This window comes from Neoarius graeffei, chromosome 23 (genome assembly GCF_027579695.1).
Source record: "Neoarius graeffei isolate fNeoGra1 chromosome 23, fNeoGra1.pri, whole genome shotgun sequence".
Classification (NCBI taxonomy): domain Eukaryota; kingdom Metazoa; phylum Chordata; class Actinopteri; order Siluriformes; family Ariidae; genus Neoarius; species Neoarius graeffei.
The window spans coordinates 49,410,128-49,435,628 of record NC_083591.1 but is presented as its reverse complement, the minus strand read 5'-3'; the positions used below and the strand labels follow the sequence as shown (position 1 = coordinate 49,435,628).

At 43.4% G+C, this 25,501-nt stretch overlaps 2 non-coding genes across 2 annotated transcripts; both read left to right on the top strand.

Annotated features, from left to right (window-relative positions):
• The first annotated feature begins 1,580 nt into the window (after positions 1 to 1,580).
• trnal-caa (transfer RNA leucine (anticodon CAA)) lies at positions 1,581 to 1,663 on the top strand. Its single transcript has one exon. It is a non-coding gene; the product is annotated as a tRNA-Leu (tRNA).
• A 504-nt stretch (positions 1,664 to 2,167) lies between these two features.
• trnal-uaa (transfer RNA leucine (anticodon UAA)) lies at positions 2,168 to 2,250 on the top strand. The gene has a single exon. It is a non-coding gene; the product is annotated as a tRNA-Leu (tRNA).
• The last annotated feature ends 23,251 nt before the right edge of the window (positions 2,251 to 25,501 follow it).

Genomic DNA, 25,501 nt, shown 5'->3' with positions numbered 1-25,501 from the left:
GCTGCTGGAAAGCAATAGCTCTGGAGTCAATGTGACCTGAAGTAGGATTCAGTAGTTACTGAAAATAAAAGTCATTCTGCAGAAAGATTTCTATGGGATGCTAAAGCACTGCATCAGGATGACTGAGCGGTTAAGGTGTTGGACTTAAGATCCAATGGACAAATGTTCTGGGAAAAAGTCTCTGTTGGAGTAAGATTTAATTTAAGAGTGTATAAGATAATATCTGAAAGTTACTGGAAAATTCTTAATGGAAACCATCAAACAACTAACAATCGTTCTTTGAACAAGTCCGCAGAGCACTGCCAAATGTGATGCTACTGAAAAGAACTGCTACTGACCGGAATTCTGTAGATACTGAGGGAGAATGCTTGTACACTGTCAGAAATAGAGGGACAGTAGGAGTCCATTTCTGTCCCCCAAGGTACAATCTACACTAATGTACCCCCTGCGGCTCATTATTAGACCTCAAGGTAACTATGTGTATATTTTTAGGGCCAAAAAGGTACATATATGTTCTCAAGCAGTATATAAACAGAACAAATAAGTACCTTAGAGAGTACTGACCCACTGACAAGTCGTTACTCCTAAAGGTACAATAATGTACTTTATTTTCTTAGAGTGTACAGTCGGACTCATTCTGCAGAAAGACTCCAATGAGCAATGATGTTACAGTAGTACACTAGGATGGACTAGTAGTTAAGGCATTGGACTTAAGAGCCAACATATCCAATGTAGTCCTACTATAAAGTATTAGCTGTGGAATCATTGTGACCCTGACCAGAATTTAGTCGTGACCGATAATAAATGCTTACACAGTCAGACCCATTTTGCAGAAAGACTCTTATGAATAATGGTTCCATTAGCAGTATACCAGGATGACTGAGTGGTTAAGGCGTTGGCCTTAAGCTCTAATGGACAAATGTCCTTGTGGGTTCAAGCCCCACTCCTGATAAATGCTGAATTCTGTTGTGAGTGTCTGAAAGTTAGCAACTCTCTTGAAACTTTCAGGAATGAAGATGTCAAGCAAATACAGGGTCTATTGTGATAGAGACATTGATGAAGGACACATTCTTTGGGGTATGAGTTCTGGTGATGGAATGTCCTTGAAATCATAGATTCAGGAAAAAAGTCTTCTGAATAGCTAAGCTCTTGGTCTTCAGCTCAAACTCTGCTACAATGCAGAAATTCAGCTTGAAAAATGGCAATTAGGTTCCATCTTGGGGGGGGGGGATTTAAACTTTGTGTTTAAAAGGTATGACAATTTTGGTTAAGATCTTACAATGTTCAGTGGTGTCCTGCCTCACTGGTGAACCACTTTGAATTAAGTATGTCTATTACATTCATGATATTTATATTCAAATGACTCCATTAACAGCTAAGATATGTTATTAGGTATTTGAGCTGATATTATCCTGAAATAGCTGAAGTCATAATAACCAGATTCACACAGTTTTTTATCATCATAGTACTAGCTCTGGAATCACCATGTCCTTACCAGACTTCAGCAGTTCCTGATGGCAAATGTTTGCAAAGCAGGACTTGTTTTGCAGAAAGCTCCCTGTGGGATGGAATGCTAGTATGCCAGGATGACCGAGCGGTTAAGGTGTTGGACTCAAGATCCAATGGGCAAATGCCCTCGTGGGTTCAATCCCCACTCCTGGTAGGTGTTTTACCTGAGTTCTGAAAGTAACTGGAAAATTCCTAATGGAAACTGTAAAGTCAAGCAAGTGACAGTCAGGGCTCAGAGAACTTCCTAATGTGGATCTCTTTAACTCTGACCAGGATTTGGAGACACAGAAGGAGGATGTCTTTCAACAAAGTAGGAAACAGATGTCGGGTGTTTGTTTATCCACTCTCCACCCTCCAACACTGTGCCTGACTGAGTGACAATATTTTAAGGTTCGAGATAAGTTCTGCCACGATGGAAACACAAGATGTACAGTCGCCTAGATATGAAACAAAGGTGGTGACCTGAAATGTCTTCTCCTGCTGTAGCTCCATCCATCCTCAAGTTCCTATCCTACTCGAATGTAGTGCTACTGTAAAGTATTAGCTCTGGAATCACCGTGACCCTGACCAGAATTCAGTAGTGACTGGTAGTAAATGCTTGCACAGTAGGATCCATTTTGCGGAAAGACTCTTACTAATAATGTCACCTTAGCAAACCACCAGGATGACCGAGTGGTTAAGGTGTTGGACTTAAGATCCAATGGACAAATGTCCTCGTGGGTTCAAGCCCCACTCCTGGTATCAGCTTTAGCTGATTTCTGAAGTTAACTAGAAAACTTCTAATGGAAATCATCAAGCAGGTGATAACCAGTTCTCAGAGAACATCCTAAGGTTGTGCCACTGGCAAGTATGACCCTGTTGTAAATAATAGCAAGTAACTCGAGTTTTACTGCTCGTAAAACTTGTTCTGCAGAAAGATTCCTACGGGATGTTGATGTGATCATCAGCTCAGGTGATGCCCAACCAAAAAAAAACGAAAAACAACCATTCTTTGAACCAGTCCTCAGAGAACTTCCAAATGTAATGCTACCGTAAAGCATAAGCTCTAGACTTACTGTGACCCTGACTAAGATTCAGTACTTACTGATGGCAAATGTTTGGCCAGTAGGACTCATTTTGCAGAAAGATTCTTATGAATAATGGTACCCTATGCATGCACTGGGACGACCGAGTGGTTAAGGTGTTGGCCCAAATGGACACATGTCCTCGTGAGTTCAAACCCCACTTCTAGTAAGTGCTTCCACTCTTAATAGAAAAAAAGCATTTTATTCTCAATAGAATAAATTCGTACATGGCTTATAGCCAACTCGGTGCTATGCGTCTTGTTGGCTATCAGCTCATGTGCACATGCGTCTTGTTGGCTATCAGCTCATGTGCAACTCGATTTTGTGCAATAGATGACTTGCATCCATGTGATCAAAATGTGCTACGTCATGAGCATCCGCCATGATGGTGGGTATACAAAGTAACTCGGATGGCAGCTGCTGAAAGCGTGTCTGTAAACAATGCTGAATTTTTCTCAGTATTACCATGATTTGAACAATTGGCCGAAGATAGATATGTGTGGTTTTGACCCATATTATTTTAAAAAGTCAGGCTTTTCTGAAGATAAGATGCTTCTACCGACCATCGAGTACGAATACAGGTCATTTTGTCCCATGACCATTTTGTCCAAAGCCTTTTTCATATGCTCTATCACTTATTTTATATTTCAGGTACTTGTTTGTTTGAAAAAGGGAGGAATTCTCAATGGAATTTGACTGAAGCAAAACACATTTTTGTAAAGCAAATGAGTGCCATAGTATGGATCATATAGGCACCAAGCAACACTCTCGCAGGGGCTTTGTTCACGAATCCCAGGCCGAAGTGTGGTCCTACTGACATAAGACCATGCACTTTCAAAGGGGGAGGCTTAGAGGGAGGTGCCTGTCAAATTTTGCTTCGCTGCAAGCTCCGTTGGCCAAGTTATTAATTTTTAAAGTTGGCTGGATCATGTTAAATCTTTAGGCACCAGGCAGCGCTCCCACAGGGGCTTCGTTCATGAATCCCAGGATGAGGTGTGGCCCTACTGACCCGAGACCATGCTCTTTCCAAGGGGGAGGCTTAGAGGGAGGTGCCTGTCAAATTTGGCTTCGCTGTGCGCTCCGTTGACCGAGTTATTAATTTTTTTAAAGCCAGCTGGATCATGTTAAATCTTTAGGCGCAGAGCAGCGCTCTCATGGAGCTTACATTCATGACCACCATAATACCTGAAATATAAAATAATTGATAGTGTGTATGAAAAAGGCTTTGTACAGAATGTCTTAACTATTGGACGAAATGGTCATTGGACAAAGTGTCCTGATCCCCTCATCTCCTCTCTGTACTAAGCCTCAGAGTTTCTTCACCCTCTTTCCGAATCACGGACGGAATTCTAAAAAATCGGAACGTGCCACGGTCACAAGTACTGTTGTGACCACAACCATATACAGCACAAAGATATGGCATAGCTAAAAGGACGCTTAAAGCAGTGGAAAAACAAAGAGAGTTGCGCACATGTGACTATGTTTTGTATGTAATGTCACTTGACCCCACATTTGTATGTCCACCAACATGGCCGACATCCGGGTTTCTGTTTTAATTTGACGTCACTTACAAGTCAAGGATAACTGTTAAATATGTGACTGGGTTAAAGATCTGGGGATTAAGACACTACAAGATCACTCCTGTATCATTTTTGCCTGGGTAAGGAGGAATTTTTGGGCTTTTTGTATGCGTCTTTGCAGTGGTTGCTAGGATGATACAAGTTTTAGTATTGGATGTAAACAAACCATAGCCACACGATTCTCAATCCTCCCTGCTCTTCTCTTCCAGCAAATTATGTTTTTTTAAAAATGAAAACAGAGAAAATGCAGTGAGAAGGTACATTCCAACATCGATGTACCAGTAGGTAACGCGAGGCCACAAATCTACATCGTCACTCCAATCGTTTCGAGGAATTTTGTACGGATCATAACCACTAATAAACTCTAATTTCAGTGTATATCTATCCTTTGCATCTTTCTGACTTAGATTATCCAAGTAACTCGGTAGTAAAGCTTTTTTATCTGTAATTTTCTTCAATATCGCTTCAGTATCACCTGACATCTTCAATATCTCTTGTCTTCAGTATGTAAGCAAAGTTCACTTGTCCCCCTGGACAAGGGTAGCAACGGTTGCTAACGTAAAAGTGACGTCAGAGCAAGGGATCTATACTGTACAGTGAGCTGAACTGAATTCTGTCAAGCTCAACATCTATTTGCTGAAGCTTCATTTAGTACCTGATAAAGACCTGATAAAATACAACAAACAAAGAAAAATGTATGGGGAATTTTTTTTAATATACCTCCAAAATAAAAGTCAGCCAAAAGCATACCAGCCAATTTTCTGCTACCTCTACACTGTCATACAGTTTTATAAGAAATTGACTGGACAGCTTTCAGTGGTCTCATGTGCTTCTGTTTCTCATCTCCTCTAGCCACTTTATCCTGTTCTACAGGGTCGCAGGCAAGCTGGAGCCTATCCCAGCCGACTACGGGCAAAAGGCGGGGTACACCCTGGACAAGTCACCAGGTTATCACAGGGCTGACACATAGACAACCATTCACACCTACAGTCACCAATTAACCTAACCTGCATGTCTTTAGACTGTGGAGGAAACCAGAGCACCCAGAGGAAATCCACATGGACAACATGCAAACTCTGCACAGAAAGGCCCTCATCAGCCACAGGGCTCGAACCCAGACCTTCTTGCTGTGAGGCAACAGTGCTAACCACTACACCACCATGCCACCCACTTCTGTTTCTGCAGGTAAAATATAGATATCTTAATCTGAAAAGTGGACTATTTAAATAATATTGGCTGGTGTTGAGTGGACTCATTCAATATCATGCTAGTTGAATGAAATATATCTGATATACCACGAAAAAACCCAGCCAATATTATTATTATTATTATTATTATACATTCCTTTCGGAGGTTCAACACATCTTTTGTATTTCAAAATTCTCTCAAAAGCTTCCGTATTTAACGAAGCAAACCTGGTGGTCATGTTTGTTTACACATTGTCACAAGTGCTTGCTAGTGTGGAAGTTTTACATCTCCAATGTGTGACGTCATGTTGTCTTGACAACCATACGATATCATAAACCATATTCAACGCTCATTCTCCACTGGGTAGAGTGATGTAATACACATAGGATAAGTGATATGCTAACAATATTGCATGCTATCAAACCAAATGAATGAAACCCGCTAAAAGGGAAAAGAATATGTGTCAGTAATGGCGCTGAAAACATGAGTTCAGAGCAGCCTCCAAACATGGCTGCTCTGGACAACAATTCCCAAGAGTCATAGTGCCTTCTGGTACCTGATAACTAATTACGCCACCTGCATCTCATTCAACAATTACCCCCTCCCCCCCACACCTAGATAGGCTCAGCTCTCACTCCATGTAGTTGCGAAGTATTGTTCAGTGTTCCCGACTAACATACCAAGCCGCCTGTCTTGCAGTGTTTGACCAGTATTTCCGTTTCATCTCAACCTCGCTTTACTGCTTTATCTACATTGCCCTGTTCGCTGATCACTCGACCCTTGCTTGTTTCCCGACTTCGTTTCTTGCACGTCGATTTGGCTTAATCTGCAGTTTGCTCAGCCCTGGTCTCCCCTGCCCGCACTCTGACAACATGTTTTTATTCCCTCGAAAAAGTGTCCTGTATGTATAATAATTTTTAATATCTAACATACAAATGTTTCTCTGTGATTTTTTTTTTTAAACAATAGGTGGCACGGTGGTGTAGTGGTTAGAACTGTCACCTCACAGCAAGAAGGTTTTGGTTTCAAGCCCAGTGGCTGACAGGGGCCTTTCTGTGTGGAATTTGCATGTTCTCACCCTGTCTGCATGGGGGTGCTCCAGTTTCCCCCACAGTTCAAAGACATGCGGTTAGGTTCACGTGGGGTGGCCTTGGGCTGAAGTGCCCTTGAGTAAGGCATCTAACCTCAAACTGCTCCCCAGGCGCTGTAGCATAGCTTCCCACTGCTCTGGGTATGTGTATGTGCTCATTGTTCATTGTGTTCCCTGCTTCAGATGGGTTAAATGCAGAAAGGAACTTCTCTGTGCTTAAGTGTATGTGTGATAAATGTTGTTCTTCTTAAATAAATTTTAAAAAATGGTTTGGAAACCTAAAATTTGCTTTGCACATTAAATCGCAAGACATATAAGGAAAAGAAATACATCTAAAAAATTTGTGTGCCTTAGGCTTTTCCACAGCATTGGTACCACTGATTAGTGGACTAACATGACACAAAAAGTCAGCACCCACGGCTACCCAGGGAAAACCGATCCCAATCCAACACTGTTCTCCTGTCTGTAAATCTCTGTTCACACTCCTCTCATCAGTCCTATTTCAGGATGGATGGATTGAAAAATGAGGAACGTGATCTGCTGAAATCATCATTCCAACAATGCCCCTGAAGCCAAACTGGGATTCCAATGTGCGAGCAGAAATAGGCACATCTCACGAACAACCACTAACAACCGCCAAAGCGAAACACCAAAGAACAACATCGAGGCAACAGCTGTCATCTCAGAATAAGTCAGACTTCTGGAAGGTCTGGGCCAAGAACCTTGCAGTGCTCCTAGCTTTTAGGCTACAATTACATGTCTGGATCATTAAGCTTGGGTGGGTATTTAGATGGAAACAACTGTTTCATTCGAGTGATGTCAACAGCAAAGTCAAGCTTCCCAATTTAATTTTCACATTTTTATTTCGCTTGAGTTTGGTTTAATTTACGTTGACATAATTCTGAATATCCTTCCAAATATGATGTAACTAGTATGTTTTTCAAGGGTTTTCATGGCTAGTTGTGTTTAATAACTTCCCATAAGAGAAGGGTACAGGAATGCTAGTTTGTAGGGACTTAAAATATCTACAGTGGAGGAAATAATTATTTGATCCCTTGCTGATTTTGTAAGTTTGTCCACTGACAAAGAAATGAACGTTCTATAATTTTAATGGTAGGTTTATTTTAACTGTGAGAGACAAAACATCGAAAAGAAAATCCAGAAAATAACTTCATATAAAAGATATAAACTGATTTGCATTTCTTTGAGCGAAATAAGTATTTGAACCCTCTAGCAAACAAGACTTAGTATTTGGTGGCAAAACCCTTGTTGGCAAGCACAGCGGTCAGACGTTTCTTGTGACCAGGTTTGCGTACATGTCAGGAGGAATTTTGGTCCACTCCTCTTTGCAGATCATCTCTAGATCATTAAGGTTTTGAGGCTGTCGCTTTGCAACTCGGAGCTTCAGCTCCCTCCATAGGTTTTCTATGGGATTAAGGTCCGGAGACTGGCTAGACCACTCCATGACCTTAATGTGCTTCTTCTTGAGCCACTCCTTTGTTGTCTTGGCTGTATGTTTTGGGTCATTGTCGTGCTGGACGACCCATCCACAACCTATTTTCAGTGTCCTGGCAGAGGGAAGGAGGTTGTCACTCAGGATTTTACGGTACATGGCCGCGCCCATTCTTCTGTTGATGCAGTGAAGTAGTCCTGTGCCCTTAGCAGAGAAACACCCCCAAAGCATAATGTTTCCACCTCCATGCTTGACAGTGGGGATGGTGTTCTTTGGGTCATAGTCAGCATTTTTCTTCCTCCAAACACGGCGAGTTGAGTTAATGCCAAAGAGCTCAATTTTAGTCTCATCTGACCACAGCACCTTCTCCCAATCACTCTCAGAATCATTCAGGTGTTCATTGGCAAACTTCAGACGGGCCTGCACATGTGCCTTCTTGAGCAGGGGGGCCTTGCAGGCACTGCAGGATTTTAATCCATTAGGGCGTAATGTGTTACCAATGGTTTTCTTGATGACTGTAGTCCCAGCTGCCTTAAGATCATTCACAAGCTCCTCCCATGTAGTTCTAGGCTGATCTCTCACCTTTCTCATGATCCTTGATACCCCACGAGGTGAGATCTTGCGTGGGGCCCCAGACCGAGGTCGGTTGATGGTCATTTTGTATTTCTTCCATTTTTGAACTATTGCACCAACAGTTGTCTCCTTCTCACCTAGCTTCTTGCTTATGGTTTTGTAGCCCAGTCCAGCCTTGTGCAGCTCTACAATCTTGTCCCTGACATCCTTAGACAGCTCTTTGGTCTTGCCCATGTTGGAGAGGTTGGAGTCTGATTGATTGATTGATTGATTCTGTGGACAGGTGTCTTTTATACAGGTGTCAATTTAAGACAGCTGTCTTTAATGCAGGTAACGAGTTGATTAGGAGTGTCTAACTGGTCTGTGGGAGCCAGAACTCTTAATGGTTGGTAGGGGATCAAATACTTATTTCACTCAACGAAATGCAAATCAATTTATATATTTTATAAAATATGATTTTCTGGATTTTCTTTTTGATATTCTATCTCGCCCTGTGATGACCTGGCGACTTGTCCAGGGTGTACCCCGCCTTTCGCCCGTAGTCAGCTGGGATAGGCTCCAGCTTGCCTGCGACCCTGTAGAAGGATAAAGCGGCTAGAGATAATGAGATGAGATGAGATGAGATATTCTATCTCTCACTGTTAAAATAAACCTACCCTTAAAATTATAGACTGTTCATATCTTTGCCAGTGGGCAAACTTATAAAATCAGCAAGAAATCAAATAATTATTTCCTCCACTGTATCTGGTGAACTTCCTGACCATGACCAAGATACAGGAACATTTCCAGAAGGTTACTTTGTAGTTTGATCAATAAAAGCCAAAAGCAAGGGTTATTCACTTCTCAATTGTCATATAACCATAAGAGAACAGTGTGTTTTGAAGGTTTCAGGAACAGCACTGACTATAGAACATTCTCACAGTGTTATGAAATGGTTGCTGAAAAAATAAGCAAGTGCGAACCAAATGCTAACGTAGGGGAAACATTCTCTTTTGGTTACTAAAGTCAGTGTTGTTTCTTGATGTGTGGTGAATGTTCGCACCAACCTGTACGGGTTACTCTATGGTTCCTGAGAGGGTCAGATTATTATTAATATTATTATTATTCCCCTCCCCCTGGGATTTTCTCCCTAATTTAGTCATGGCAAATTCGCACCCATCAGATAGCGCTCCCCCATCACAGCTACCAACCAGGGAGGGTGAAGGCTATCATACGCTTCCTCCAAGGCATGTGAGCCACCCGACCACATCTTTTCCTTCTGCACACATGAGCCCACAGACACCTATGATTGGCTAGTGAGTATGCCACCCCTCCTTCACTGAGAGTACGGCCAATTTTGCTTTCTTGGGCCCCCGGCCATAGATGGCTGTGAAATCATCTGGATTTAAATCCACAATCACCGGATGATAGGCTATGCACTTTTCTGTTGTACCACTCGGGAGCCAAAGCCAGATTATTTAAAGGTTACTAGAATGTTGGGGAACATTGTTTGAACCATCCATTATCTGTAGCCGCTTATCCTGTTCTACAGGGTCGCAGGCAAGGTGGAGCCTATCCCAGCTGACTATGGGCGAGAGGCAGGGTACACCCTGGACAAGTCACCAGGTCATCGCAGGGCTGACACAGAGACAAACAACCATTCACACCTATAGTCAATTTGGAGCCACCAATTAGCCTAACCTGCATGTCTTTGGACTGTGGGGGGAAACCGGGGCACCCGGAGGAAACCCATGCAGACATGGGAGAACATGCAAACTCCACACAGAAAGGCCCTCACCGGCCGCTAGCCTCGAACCCAGGACCTTCTTGCTGTGAGGCCACAGTGCTAACCACTACACCACCATGCCACCCCTGTTTGAACCATAATGGGATAATTATTATCGAGGAAACTTCCATGACATTTTTTGCTTGTTAGCAAAACTAGAGAAGCAGTTCAGACAGTAAACATTCACTCATTCATTCATTTTCTATACTGTTTATCCATTGCAGGTCACTGGTGAGTTGGAGCCAATCCCAGCTGACAATAAGCAAGAGGCAGGCTACACCCTGGACAAGTTGCCACACAGAGACAGCCATTCACACTCTCATTCAAATCTATGGGCAATTTAGAGTAGCTAGTAGACATAATGTGGAAGGAAAACAGAGCTCTCAAAGGAAATCCACACAGTCATGAGGCGAACATGAAACTTCCACACAGAAAGACCCAATTGACTAGAAGGTTTCAATCCAAGACCTGCTTGCGGTGAGGCGACAGTGCTAACCACTGCACCACCATGCAACTCTTGAACAGTAAACATGGCCTTGGCCATTGTAATTGACTGCATTTGAAGGAAGTGGGAAATAATGTGTTTGTTTCTACCCCAAACTATTCATTTAAAGGTGACATACCAATTTTCAACAAGTTGACACAGTTCCCTGAGATCTTAATGAAATATCTGTGACATCATCCTTTATTCAAAATACCATAAGGATAAAGCCCCACAGCTCCCTTCTCACCCTGATTAAACAGCCCTGTTCAAAAACGGCCGATTTGAGGAATGGCCTGTTCTATTAAATGATAACGAGCCACTGCTCACAACACCCATCTCTTATTCTGCCAGCCAATCCAGTAGCACTTTCCTCGGAATATTCATTTGCAGAGGCAGTTCTCAAACCGTGAGTGGAGATACTCAGATGAAGGGGCAGTATTATTCTAACGAGCACCGTTTGTGACATAGAAATTGGAGCTGAATCTGAACGGCTTGATGAAGCCCATGTTTTCTGAAATAGGCAGCACAAAAGAAAAGAAACTGACTGAGTGTCTTATTTCAGAGTTTGTAGGTTGGTAGGTAGAAGAGAGCAACTGGACTTGCTTGAAAAGTCTTGAAGACGTTTCGCCTCTCGTCCGAAAGGCATCATCAGTTCTGTCTGTCTAATAGGGAGCATCAAGTATTTATCCTCTCATGGATCATAATAGAATCCAAATCAGAATGCTGATGGCTGCATTGAAGGTGGCTGATAGATGTCATAGACACCCACCTCTGTTCAGTGATGGTCGTTCCAGGCTGACAAAATTGAACGATCCTCTCTGGCTAAGATGTCTGCCAGTTTTCTGGAAGTCCTCTCATACTCCCGCACTAGTCGAAGGGAACTCATCCTAAAGTGTGTAGAAACATATCTGTGAAGATACTCAGTCGTCCAGGTACATAGTAATCTGTGGTTGGTGTGTAGAAACATATATGTTTCTACACACTTTGGGATGAGTTCCCTTCGACTAGTGCGGGAGTATGAGAGGACTTCCAGAAAACTGGCAGACATCTTAGCCAGAGAGGATCGTTCAATTTTGTCAGCCTGGAACGACCATCACTGAACAGAGGTGGGTGTCTATGACATCTATCAGCCACCTTCAATGCAGCCATCAGCATTCTGATTTGGATTCTATTATGATCCATGAGAGGATAAATACTTGATATTCCCTATTAGACAGACAGAACTGATGATGCCTTTCGGACGAGAGGCGAAACGTCTTCAAGACTTTTCAAGCAAGTCCAGTTGCTCTCTTCTACCAACCACAGATTACTATGTACCTGGACGACTGAGTATCTTCACAGATAGGTTGGTAGGCCCCGGAGACCCAAATGTATGGGCACTAGCACTGAAAAAGTGAGTTTTTCATAATATGTCTGCTTTAAAGGGAAAGAGAAATGAAATACAGCAAAGATCACGAGAGATCTGAGTCTGCCTGAGTTTTTAAATTGTTAATCATACTCAAAAATAAATCTGTGCTGCGTGATTCTCGTAATGAGTTTCTAACCATGCAGGATGCCTGTAGTAACTCAGTAGTGGCCACCAGAGGGCGCAATTAGACAAACTGCATCATCTCACTCGTGGTTCAGACTCAGACATTTTATAGCCTTCCTCTGTGAAAGACTGCAAACATCCATCCATTATCTGTAGCCACTTATCCTGTTCTACAGGGTCGCAGGCAAGCTGGAGCCTATCCCAGCTGACTATGGGCGAGAGGCGGGGTACACCCTGGACAAGTTGCCAGGTTATTGCAGGGCTGGTACAGAGACAAACAACCATTCACACTCACATTCACACCTACGGTCAATTTAGAGTCACCAGTTAACCTAACCTGCATGTCTTTGGACTGTGGGGGAAACCAGAGCACCCGGAGGAAACCCACGCGGACACGGGGAGAACATGCAAACTCCGCACAGAAAGGCCCTCGTCGGTTGCTGGGCTCGAACCCAGGACCTTCTTGCTGTGAGGCAACAGTGCTAACCACTACACCAATTTTTCTAATTAATTTATTAGGAATAAAGATGCAATGATTTAGTTCGCAATATACATCATTAGCTTCCCTTTAACACCTATACTATCCAGTCTACACTCACTGACCACTTTAATAGGAACTTGTTCTTGATTCTAAGATTCCTGTTCTTGGCTGCAGGAGTGGAACCCAATGTGATCTTCTGCTGTTGCATGCTGAGATGCTTTTCTGCTCACCACTGTTGTAAAGAGTGATTATATGAGTTGCTATATCCTTCCTGGCAGCTCGAACCAATCTGACCATTTTCCTCTGACCTCTCTTATCAACAAGGCGTTTGTTTCCACCCACAGAACTGTCGCTCATACAATGTTTTTTGTTTTTCGCACCATTCTGTGTAGACCGTTGTGTGAAAACTCCAGGAGATCAGCAGTTTCTGAAATATTCAAACCAGTCTGTCTGGCTCAAACCAACACCTATGTGAAACCACAGTGAAAGTCACACTTTGAGATCACAATTTTCCCCATTCTGATGTTTGAAGTGAGCATTAACTGGCTGATTAGATAACTGCATAAACCAGCAGGTGGATGGGTGTTCCTAATAAAGTGCCCAGTGAGCGTATATGTGGTGTTAATCTAATACGCTTTATATTAACACGTTTTTCTTCAGCAAAACTTCCTCTGAATATAATCACACAGTAAACCAATCACAAAGCACAGACTGTATAGATTGTGAAACTGGAACGAAAAGCGTTTAAGGAGAATTGAATTTATTGAGTATAAAATGGTCAAATCTTATACTCCTTACATTTTCACCTTTATTTGTCACATATACATTACAACATTAGTGAAATTCTCTTCACATATCCCAGTTTGTTAAGAAGTTGGGGTCAAAGTGCAGGGTCGGCTGTGATACAGCTCTCCCAGGAACAGAGAGGGTTAAAGGCCTTGCTCAAGGGTCCAACCAAGGGTCCTTAGTGATGCTGAGGCTTGCTTCTGTATTTGTGTATTTCTACCTACAAATCATGATTAGCTCATCCGGCCATAGGCCAAGCTGGATCAGCTTATGCAATCACGTGTTGTCCATCATCATCCGTGTTGTTGTCCGTCCACAAATGACAAAAATCACTACTCCTCCTTCAGGATTGATCATATTTCGATCAAACTCACACACAATGTTCCCCAGGTGAGTGTGCATGAAAGTTGTCAAGACAGTGGCGCCACCTGTCATTTTTACGATTTATGGGTGTCTGAGATTTTTGGGTGACTCATCACATCAAACGCTACTCTTTGTAAACTGCTGGGATGTTTTCACTGAAACTCACCCAGAAGACTCTAAAGACATATTCCAACAAGAGAAGAATGCCTTTATTGTCACTGCATAAATGTACAATGAAATTTAGTTCATCATAGGAGAGCAAAGCCTCTGCATACATACATGCCACCACTCTTGGGTACTTCAGCCCAAGGCCATTCCATGTTAACATAACTGCATGTCTTTGAACTGTGGGAAAAACCAGAGTAAACCCATGCAGAACACACAAACTCCACACAGAAAAACCCCTGTTGGCCATTGGGCTCAAACCCAGAACCTTCTTACCGTGAGGTGACAGTGTTAACCACTATACCACTGTGGCGCCACCTGTCATGGATGAGGCTATAGAGGGGTCATGTGCAATTTCATGAAAATTGCTACTCCCCCTACAGGAATGATCAGATTTTGATCAAACTTATATGGAATGTTCCCTAGGTTGGTGTGTATAAAGTTGTCAAGACAGTGGCGGCACCTGTCATATTTAACATTTTATGGGTGTTTGAAAATTTTGGGTGACTCATCTCACCAAACACCACTGTTCGTAAACTGCTAGGACGTTTTCACTGAAACTCACCCAGAAGACTCTAAAGACATATTCCAACAAGAGTTGTTCATCAGGTGGTGTCACCTACCATGGATGCGGCTACAGAGGGGTCATATTCAATTTCACAAAAATCGCTACTCCTCCCACAAGATTGATCGGCTTTCAAACTCACACACAACAACAACAGTGGCCGGTATGAGCTACAGCCTCACTGAGGCTATTTTTCAGATGTTATTTTCTTTCCCCCCACCATTCAATTACATTTAAACTTGTTTTGTTGACTTTAATTAATTTTTTTAAAGAACACCATACCAATTTGTATGCATACCACAACAACAAACTTTGCTCAAGGAAATTATTCTTCATACATTACTTTCATACATGATTTTAGAAAAACAGAAACAGTTAATTATTTTATAAAAATATTCATATAGCTGGCGGCACGGTGGTGTAGTGGTTAGCGCTGTCACCTCACAGCAAGAAGGTCCTGGGTTCGAGCCCCATGGCCGGCGAGGGCCTTTCTGTGTGGAGTTTGCATGTTCTCCCCGTGTCCACGTGGGTTTCCTCCGGGTGCTCCGGTTTCCCCCACAGTCCAAAGACATGCAGGTTAGGTTAATTGGTGACTCTAAATTGACCGTAGGTGTGAATGTGAGTGTGAATGGTTGTCTGTGTCTATGTGTCAGCCCTGTGATGACCTGGCGACTTGTCCAGGGTGTACCCCGCCTTTCGCCCGTAGTCAGCTGGGATAGGCTCCAGCTTGCCTGCGACCCTGTAGAAGGATAAAGCGGCTAGAGATAATGAGATGAGATGAGATTCATATAGCTTATTCAAGATAGTAAATGTTTTCATTGCAGTTAAACCACACTAATAATTAATGTATTTCCCCTTCAGGTAAGTAGTAGTGTTAATGAACTTGATGAACTTGAATAATGGTCTTTGGATTTTCACAAAAATAATAAAAATGGACTAAACCTACACTAAATAACACTAAACCTAATCCTAACTGTATCCTTCATAACTGTTATGAATTGATTTGTCTGAATCGTTAGATATTTACAAGTGTCAGAGCATGAATTCTACTTTTACTTATAATAAATAATTCAGTTTTTACATCTCAGTTAGTTTTTATGTATTAAACCTCAAACCTACATTAAGACCCGCTGACCTTAACATGACCAAATCGATTTCAAAAGCCATGTGAAAGTGTCATGAAAAACATGTCTCTTGACAATCAGTGCTATTGCACATCATCTTCTGGACATATTTCCACCAGTATGGTGCAATGAGAAGAAATAAATCCTTTTTATCATGCACTTTTTTTTTCGGAGACAGTGGAACATTTTCCATACTGTTTTTACAAATTTGATGTCTTAAATGACATCTTATTTAGTTTTTTTTTAAATTAAGTCGCTCATATGTGAAAACTACTGTGGTTTCTAAATATACAGTACTGTGCAAATGTCTTAGTCAAGTGTAAAGAAATGCTGTAGATCAAAAATGGCTGAAAAAATAATGAAATGAAATGTTTCAACACTAAAAAATACTATAAACATAAGCAGAAAGCCATAATAAATGAAACAAAGTCAATATTTGGTGTGAGACAACCCTTTGCTTAAAAAAAATCGTAGTTTCAGGTCCAGTGAGTGCAGTTTTATGCGGAAATGAGCTGTAGGTTTTACTGAGCATCTTACAGAACCAGCCACAGTTCTTCTGGACACTTTGACTGTCATACTCGCTTCTTCATTTTGCACCAAAACCCAGTAGCCTTCATTATGTTTTCATTTTCAATCTGAAAAGTGCTCGCTTATGGAATATGCCACTCAGATCTCAGATACAAACATTTTTTTTTCTGTAACATTTAATTTTGTGCTGGAAAAAAACCCAAACGTTTGGAAAATGTTTTTGTAATGTTTTGACTCTATAATGTAGAAGTTATTAAATAGAAATCTATAACAGTTTGCATTGAAAAAAAAGTAGGGTGCCTCTATCTATCTATCTCTCTCTCTCTCTCGTATATCATCAGATGGCCAACTCAGTGTCTTGCAGCCACACGCTCGTCTCTGGTCCTAAGTCGAAGAGGCCAGCTTCTGAGGGTGGGCTGTATAGGGGGCAGTCGGTGATTACGCGCTCGGCAGTCTGTTCAGGTTCACCACACTCGCGTGCCGCACTGTCCGATAGGCCCCACTTCTTCAAAGATGACTTGAAGCGGCCGACCCCAGTGCGTAGACAGTTCAGCGAGGTCCACAGGTGGCGTGGCAGGTTTTATCCTTTTACACCGTCTCTTGGGTCCCTGATGTATCGTTGGATGTGGGAGGGCCCAGCCGTCTCCCATGTCTGTTTCCAGGATGCTGCCAGCCAGGCGTCTCTGGACAAGTCCTCAGGGATAGACTGTAGCATCTCTTGTGCTGCCTTGTTGTAGGGATGGCAAGATTTGAGCTTGCCTGATTGAGCCGGTGTTATTGTGGCTTTGTGCAGGATGTGCCAGTCGTACTTCCAGGCTTTCCTTGCCAGGGTGAGGGTAGCTGCATCCCGTCGGAGACTGGCCTGGGCGATTCCAGCAAGGACTGGCAGGTGGGACACAGGGGTGGGTTTCAGACAACCAGTTACTATCCGGAGGGCGCTGTTGATGGCAGTATCTACCTTGTTCACGTGTGGACTTCTGCTCCAGGCAGGGGCACAGTATTTGGCTACAGGTAGAACAAGGGCTTACGTGGATATGTGAAGGGTCTGGGGGAAAGCTCCCCAAATCGAACCCACCAGACGGCGGATGAGCGAGACCCTTGCTGTTACCTTGGCCTTCACTTCATCCAGGTGTTGCTTATAGGACAGTGTCCAATCCAAGCGTATACCAAGGTACTTGGGGGCTTGCTGGAACTCCAGGCAGTTGTTGCCAACATACACGTCCAGTTCCCTTCTTGCATCCCGATTGTTGAGATGATATGCTGCAGACACTGTCTTGCCCATGCTGAGCTGAAGGTGCCACTTCTGAAGGTAGTCTGCCAGGATGCCCATGTCTTGGTTGAGACCATCTTCCATCGCCTTCCATGTTGGGCGTCAAAGCATGATGGCCAAATTGTCTGAATAGCTGCACTTGGTAGATATTATATCCAGCAGGTCATGAATGTAGATGTTGAACAACATTGGTGAGAGGATGGAGCCTTGTGGGACACCGTTCTTCAGCCTTTGGAGCCTGCTGGTCTGGCCATCGCTGGTCTGTAGGATAAAGCTATGGTTTGATAGCATCTCCATGATGAACCTCACCATGTGCCAGTCTGGGATTGTCCTCAACAGTTTCAAATGTAGTCCACGGTGCCACACAGTGTCATAGGCGGCTGTCAGGTCCAGGAATACTATTCCAGCTTCCTCGTTATCCTGAAAGCTGTCTTCAATGTCCTGAGTGAGTAGGGTTACCTGATCCACTGTTGACCTTCCTCAGCGGAAGCCGGCTTGTTCCGGTGGGAGTTGTGGGTCCACCACTGGCTCAATGCGGCTGTGAATCAGCCTCTCCAGGATCTTATATGGAACACAGAGCAGAGAGATGGGCCTGTAGGACTTCGGATCTTCAGCGGGTTTGTTCAGCTTTGGCAAGGCTATGATGGAAGCATGGCACCAGGTTTTTGGAAGCTTGGACCTCTGGAAGCATGCTGAGAAGAAAGAGCATAACCAGCAAGATGTTCTTTCACTTTGGTGTATGACAAACTCTGGGTGGATATTGCCTCGACCTGGTGACTTGCCCAGCTTCAGTTTGTTAATTGCTGCACTTAGTTCGGCTGCAGTGAAGTCTCCTGAAAGGTTGGCATCGACGCTGGCTGCCCTGGAGAGAGACGATACCTCACACGAGATCAGTCATGTGAAGTTTTTGTCTGCATCTGGGAAGCAGCCATTTTTCAGGAGCTGGGAAGCAATGGCATCTGCTGTCACTTGACACCTGCGGGGTGTTGTTTTTCTCCCTGAGAGCAGGTTGATGGTCTGCCACGCCTTCCGGCTAGAGTGGGAGAAGTCGATAGATACCACTACTTCAGTCCACCTAGTCCTTCAGGTGTTGTCCAGCTTCTGCAGTAAGGTTGTTGCTGTTGCGTCCATTTCTTCCCTAGAGCTCACCTGCTGGTGTTGGCACAGCAGGCAGCTGCACTCCTCATCCCAGCCCGGGATGTAGTTCTTGTTGTAGTCACGCGGGATGTTGTGCTTTGCTGCCCTTAGGAGGACTTTACAGTAAGTGGCGTATGCAGTGTCCACATCAGCTGCTTCTGGGTCCAGCAGACCAGCAGTTCTTTCCGTTTCTGCCATAAACAACTGCCAGTTCGCCTTCCTGAAATTCCATCTCCTAACCGGTTTGCCAGCTACCGGCTGTACCAGCGATGGTACTTTGATGATGGATGGCCGGTGGTGTGAACGAGGGAACCTGTCCAAGACACGTCTCTCTGGTTTCAGGTCGTTACTGCAGCATACGGCAAAGGCCAGGTCTGGGTTGGTGTAAGAGTTCCAGCATGCAGAAAAGAAGCTTGGGGGCTCTTTTGGGTCGAAGAGCAGCAGTGCTTCAATGTTAGAAGCCCACTCACTCAGCGCGTCACCATCATGTGATGTGTAGTTGTAACCCCAATCTGTATGTTGGCAGTTGAAGTCACCTGCATACATAGCGGGAGCAGGCACAGGTGGAAGTGATGATACAGTCAGCGCTGTTGGTGGGGGCTTGTATACATTCACAACAGATGTTTCTTGGATTTTGGTGACCAGCCACTCAATGTTGCAGCCAGGTGGAGAGTGGCTGGTGGCTGACCAACTTAATCCTTCCCAGACAAAGGTTGACATTCCATGCATCTTGCTGTGGATGGACCCAGCGAGGAGGAACCCAGGCAGCTTGAGGTTGTCATCAGAAACCCAGTGTGTCTCTTGCAGGAGAGCAACTGTCACTTTATTGGAATTTGCGAGATGTCTGATGACTTCGAGTTTGGCGATAGTAAGGCCCTCGGCGTTGAGTTGGAGCACTGACAGGCCTTGGTTTTCGATGGTGGGGGTATCCACCCGTCCTAAGGAGGATGTTCTCTGCCTTGGTCTTGACCTTGGCTTGTACCTTGGTCTGCCAGCTCGATGATTCTTCGGCGACATTAGTTTCATGAGTTGGTCTTGCACCATTTCTCACTATTCGCAGGGGAGGCCACGTGGAGGCTGTCGTCTTCTCTCCCAGTAGGGTGCCTAAGACTTTTGCACAGTACTGTAGCTTTGTTAAAAGCAGTTAATTTTACATGACCCATGACCTCAGAGCTACGACTGTGATGAAACACCATTGTGATTTAGAGTGCATTTCACAATCCTTAAAAAAACCCCACATTATTACTATTATTATTCAGTGAGTGGGTTGTCAAGAATGTCATGATGTACACAGTGTAGAAATCCTTCCTTCATTCTTTAACCCAGTGCAGAATTTGTGGTTAGAAATAACCAAATCTTTATGCTGATCTTAATTAAAGACATTTAAAAGAAAGAAATTAACAAAATAATTATTTTTGTAACATTACTGTCCATCGTTTCCAGCAAGATATCAAGAAAAGACTTTCCTATGGTGGAAAACGTACTGTTACAGAGTTCTAACACTGGAGACTCCTTCCAAATAAAAGTATCCTGAAAAAAATTCACCACATCAATGATTACACATTTTACTTTGTTAAATAGCAACAAAATCTGTAATTCTTTTATTAATTGTCTTTGATTTTATGGCGTCTGGGCGGCACGGTGGTGTAGTGGTTAGCACTGTCGCCTCACAGCAAGGAGGTTCTGGGTTCGAGCCCAGTGACCGATGAGGGCCTTTCTGTGTGGAGTTTGCATGTTCTCCCTGTGTCTGCATGGGTTTCCTCTGGGTTCTCTGGTTTCCCCCACAGTTCAAAGACATGAAGGTTAGGTTAATTGGTGGCTCTAAATTGACAGTAGATGTGAGTGTGAATGGTTGTTTGTCTCTGTCAGCCCTACGATGACCTGGTGACTTGTCCAGGGTGTACCCTGTGATGACCTGGTGACTTGTCCAGGGTGTACCCTGCCTCTCGCCCATAGTCAGCTGGGATAGACTCCAGCTTGCCTGTGACCCTGCACAGGATAAGTGGCTATGGATCGATGGATATATGGAGCATCCTCCATAAAGTTTCCCTTGAATTATCTGTTACTATAGAAACTATAATGTATTAGAACAAGCATATTAATATAAATCTGCAATTTGCCTTGGAGCAATCACCTCTGTGAAAACTGTGTACACAAATACAGTAAAATGCTCAGTAATGTAACTAATGTTCAGTGCTTTAAGTATGTGATTATATAACAAAAAAATTCAAAACCGTTCCACTCAATTAATGGATTTATTATGACACAGACACAAGTGAAAAGCTGAACAATGTTTTTCTTATGGCGTTTTATCCAGCTGTTAAACATGAAGGGGAAAAATGTAAAAATGTACTGTAGTTTCACATTAAACGTAATCAGTAGTTCAGTAAAAAGTATAAAATAAATTATTCTATCCACATTCACTGGATATGAACAATCGCACACTCTGATTGGCTATTCTACTACTAGGATATCAGCTCATATACCATGAGTAGAGAAAAACAAAATGGCAGAGCATGTTGCTGAACCAACCAACGATGAAATAAAAACTCTACTCGAAAACAAAAAAACCCAAAATAAAAAAAAGAAACAAAATATGGAATAAAAGTATTTGATGGTAAGAATGTATTTTTTTTTATTTTTCAAGAATTATTATTATAGCATTTTCACAAATTGCTCCTGTCATTTCACCGGTTTGTTTACATTCTAACTGGAAATGATTTTGTCGGGCATTTTGTATAAAGTTTTTATTTCTCGAATTTGCAAAAAATAAAAATAAAAATGGTCTGTTTCTCAAAATCCAGTGAATGTGGATAGAATAAAACAGTTATTCCACTCAATCTCATTGTACATGGGTTATAGCCAACTCGATGCTACGCGCCCCGTCAGCTATCAGTTCATGTATGACTTGATTTCATGGAATAATTGTTAATTATACATTTTTCTTTACTAAATAACAACAAAATCTTTAATCCTTTATTAATTGTCTTTGATTATATAGAGCATCCTCCATACAGGGTGGTGTAGTGGTTAGTGCTGTCGCCTCACAGCAAGAAGGTCCTGGGTTCGAGCCCCGGGGCCGGTGAGGGCCTTTCTGTGTGGAGTTTGCATGTTCTCCCCGTGTCCGTGTGGGTTTCCTCCGGGTGCTCCAGTTTCCCCCACAGTCCAAAGACATGCAGGTTAGGTTAACTGGTGACTCTAAATTGACCGTAGGTGTGAATGGTTGTCTGTGTCTATGTGTCAGCCCTGTGATGACCTGGCGACTTGTCCAGGGTGTACCCCGCCTTTCGTCCGTAGTCAGCTGGGATAGGCTCCAGCTTGCCTGCGACCCTGTAGAACAGGATAAAGCGGCTAGAGATAATGAGATGAGATCCTCCATACAGGTTCCCATGAATTATCTGTTACTATAGAAACTATAATGTATTAGAACAAGCACATTAATATAAATGTGCGATATGCTTAGTAGCAATCACGTCTGTGAAAATTGTGTATGTAAATCCAGTAAAATGCTCAGCAATGCTACTAATGATATACTAGGAGCAAGACTTTGATAAGATGCCCTGAAAGTCTAAGATATTTATGGTCTAAATGGGAACAGGTGGTTGTGATTATGAACCACAGAACTAGAACAAGGTAGCACATCATGTGACAGGTCATGTGACCTGGTTATGGAGCTGAGGATTCTGTAAAATGGAACTCAACTTGGTGCCTGGAGCAGATTTTACACTGACACGTGCAAGAGCCCAGTATTCTGTAAATGGAAGTCATATTCCTGTGACATTCTTCAGGCATTTTAAAGATGAAAGAAGTTTGGTTAATTTCATATTAACACAAGTCAGTACAGATTGCAAGTTATATACCAGATTGGTCAGGAGAGATTAAACAGTCTGCTCCATGTTTCCTGGGTTCACTGCAAGGGCTTTGGATGGTCCAGGATGGGTGTGATCAGTCATGGCTGTTGATTTTGTTTAACTGTGTAATCAAGGAAAACTGAGAACAGGAATAGAAGAGAGAGGTTCACAGGTTTTAAATCCTTAGAAAGGAAACAGGATGATAATCTGCAAATTATGCATGGAGTTGTTGTTGGCTGTCCATCGCTAGCGATGATGACTGCTTCATTAGGATGTGCAGAAAAGGAGATGGGCCGCGAGGCCTGCACCAGAGCTCCTCTCCTAATGAAGCACCTTGCACAATAAGGTAAGACAAATGATGTCATGACCCCATCGTGTTGTCTCTCTGGACCTGATGCCAAGTGGTGCACAAAAGTGCCACAGACCTGACGGGTATGGAAGTTGCCCTGCAGTGACAACTGGCTTTTAAGAAGAAACCTTTTATTCGTCACATGCACACTTCAAGCACAGTGAAATTCATCCTCTGCATTTAACCCATCTGAAGCAGTGAACACACACACACTCAGAGCAGTGGTCAGCCACACCAGAGCACCTGGGGAGCAGTCAGGGGTTCGGTACATTACTCAAGGGCACCTCAGCCCAAGGCCGCCCCACGTCAACCTAACTGCATGTCTTTGGATTGTGGGGGAAACCGGAGCACCCGGAGGGGACCCACACAGACACAGGGAGAACATGCAAACTCCACACAGAAAGGCCCTCGCCAGTCGCTGGGTTCAAACCCGGAACCTTCTTGCTGTGAGGAGACTGTGCTAACCACTACACCACCATGCTGCCCGAGCGATGCCATCTGTTGGCCATTTGAGTGGCTCTTCCGCATGCCATCAGGTGGCGTGCCATTGACCCTGTTGGGTTCATCTGCCACATTGCACCGAAAAGCGCCCTGCTGCCAGTGCCTTATTGGTGATGTACTATTTAATCCATAGCTGGAACCCAGGCAGGTGCTACCACTCCGGCTCAGAGCGAACCTGGGAGCAATGGTGATTAAGGGGTAACTCCACTTTCCCCAATACTCAAGTCCTCCCGGACCTGAGACTCACCACCGGTTGCAGTTTAAAGTCATACCCAGGACTATATGCATGGAGTAATCTCTGTTTCACAGCTTAACATCTGACCTGTGGAAACATATACAGGTAAGCCATTAGCTAGCTAAGTGAGCTAAACCGCTGAGTGAGCTAGCCAGGACTTTTCAGGTTTAACAATATGAAATGTCTTTATTAAACTTCAGTGTTTGCTCAAGATATTGTAAAAGGGCCATCTTTACGAGATAGATAACTATGTAACTAGCTAAAGATGTGTGTGAAAAAACATGAGCAAGCGTAGCAAACTACTGAGATCCCAACAGCTAGCCAGTCTTTAATTGATAATGGTGAATATGGTGTTCACTACAGTTGCGTCAACTGCAGAAATATAAAAAGATACGTTATAGTTAGTAATGATTTTTTTCATGTGACAACTTATTTACTCTTGAGTAATATCTCTGATATATTTCATCTCACAAGCCCTGATGCACCAATTTCCCAGAGATTTCCCAATTTCCCATCCGGAGCCAAGCAGATCACAGAGTTCAAATCTAACCAGTCGAGGAATATCTCAACATTTGTCTCAGTGCTGAAGCTGTTTTGGCAACAGCAGGGGGTCTTAGTCACACATGTGCTTCTTCGATATGGAGAAAGGAGGGGATGGTGTCGTGGGAGGAGGCCCTTCTTTGACCTCATTGGTTTAGAGTGCCTGAATGGACACGTCTGCCTCCAGGGCAGTGTTAAAGCTCAGTATGTTCTCAAATGCGCTGTATTACACAATTGTTCCAGGTAACATAGAAAAACACCCAGGACACTTTGGAGTACATGTTTGTGTTTGGTCGGAAGTTGATTTTGGCTCATTTGAGAAAATGACGCATTCAGGGTCGTATTTCTAGATTTCTAGATGCAGGAATACATTTTTAGGTCACATGCAGGAGAACATACACTGAACATTAAAACCACTGACAGGTGAAGAAGTCAATAACATTGATTATCTCATTACAATGGCACCTGTCATGGGGTGGGATATATTAGGCAGCAAGAGAACAGTCAGTCCTTGAAGTTGATATGTTAGAAGCAGGAAACATGGGCAAGCGTAAGGATCTGAGAGACTTTGACAAGGGACAAGCTGTGATGGTGAGATGACTGGGTCGGAGCATCTCCAAAATGACACATCTTGTGGGGTGTTCCCGGTATGCAGTGGTCAGTACCTACCAAAAGTGGTCCAAGGATCCAAAGAACAACCGGTGAACCTGTAATAGGGTCATGGGTGTTGAAGGCTCATTGATTCACATGGGGCATGATGGCTAGCCCATATGGTCCAATCCCACAGAAGGGCTACTGTAGCACAAACTGCTGAAAAAGTTAATCCTGGCTAAAACAGAAAGGTGTCAGGTACTATTAACCATTGCATACCAGGAACACCCCACAAGATGTGCCATTTTGGAGATGCTCAGGCCCAGTCATCTAGCCATCACAATAAGGCCCTTGTCAAAGTTGCTCAGATCCTTACAAAGTCAAAGTCCTTCCCACGCCATGTGGCGCGTAGGGCGGTGCCAATCTCCATTGCCATAGCCCTCGGCCTCTGGCCTATTACATAGCTAGGGTTACAGTAGGGGACTAGTCCTCTGGTAACCATGAGAGTTTGACTCCCCACTCACATCTGTATTGCAGCACGCCTTGCCAGACAGCAGTAGGTACCATTTTTATGATGGTCTTTGGTATGACCAGACCGTGAGTAGAACTTGCGATCTCCCGATCGAGAGGCGGACACGCTAACCACTAGGCCAACTCATGGTCAGATCCTTACGCTTGCCCATTTTTCCTGCTTCCAGCACATCAACTTCAAGAACTGACTGTTCTCTTGCTCCCCTTGTTGTTATTCTCTTGGTCATGCATTAAACAAATAAAGAAA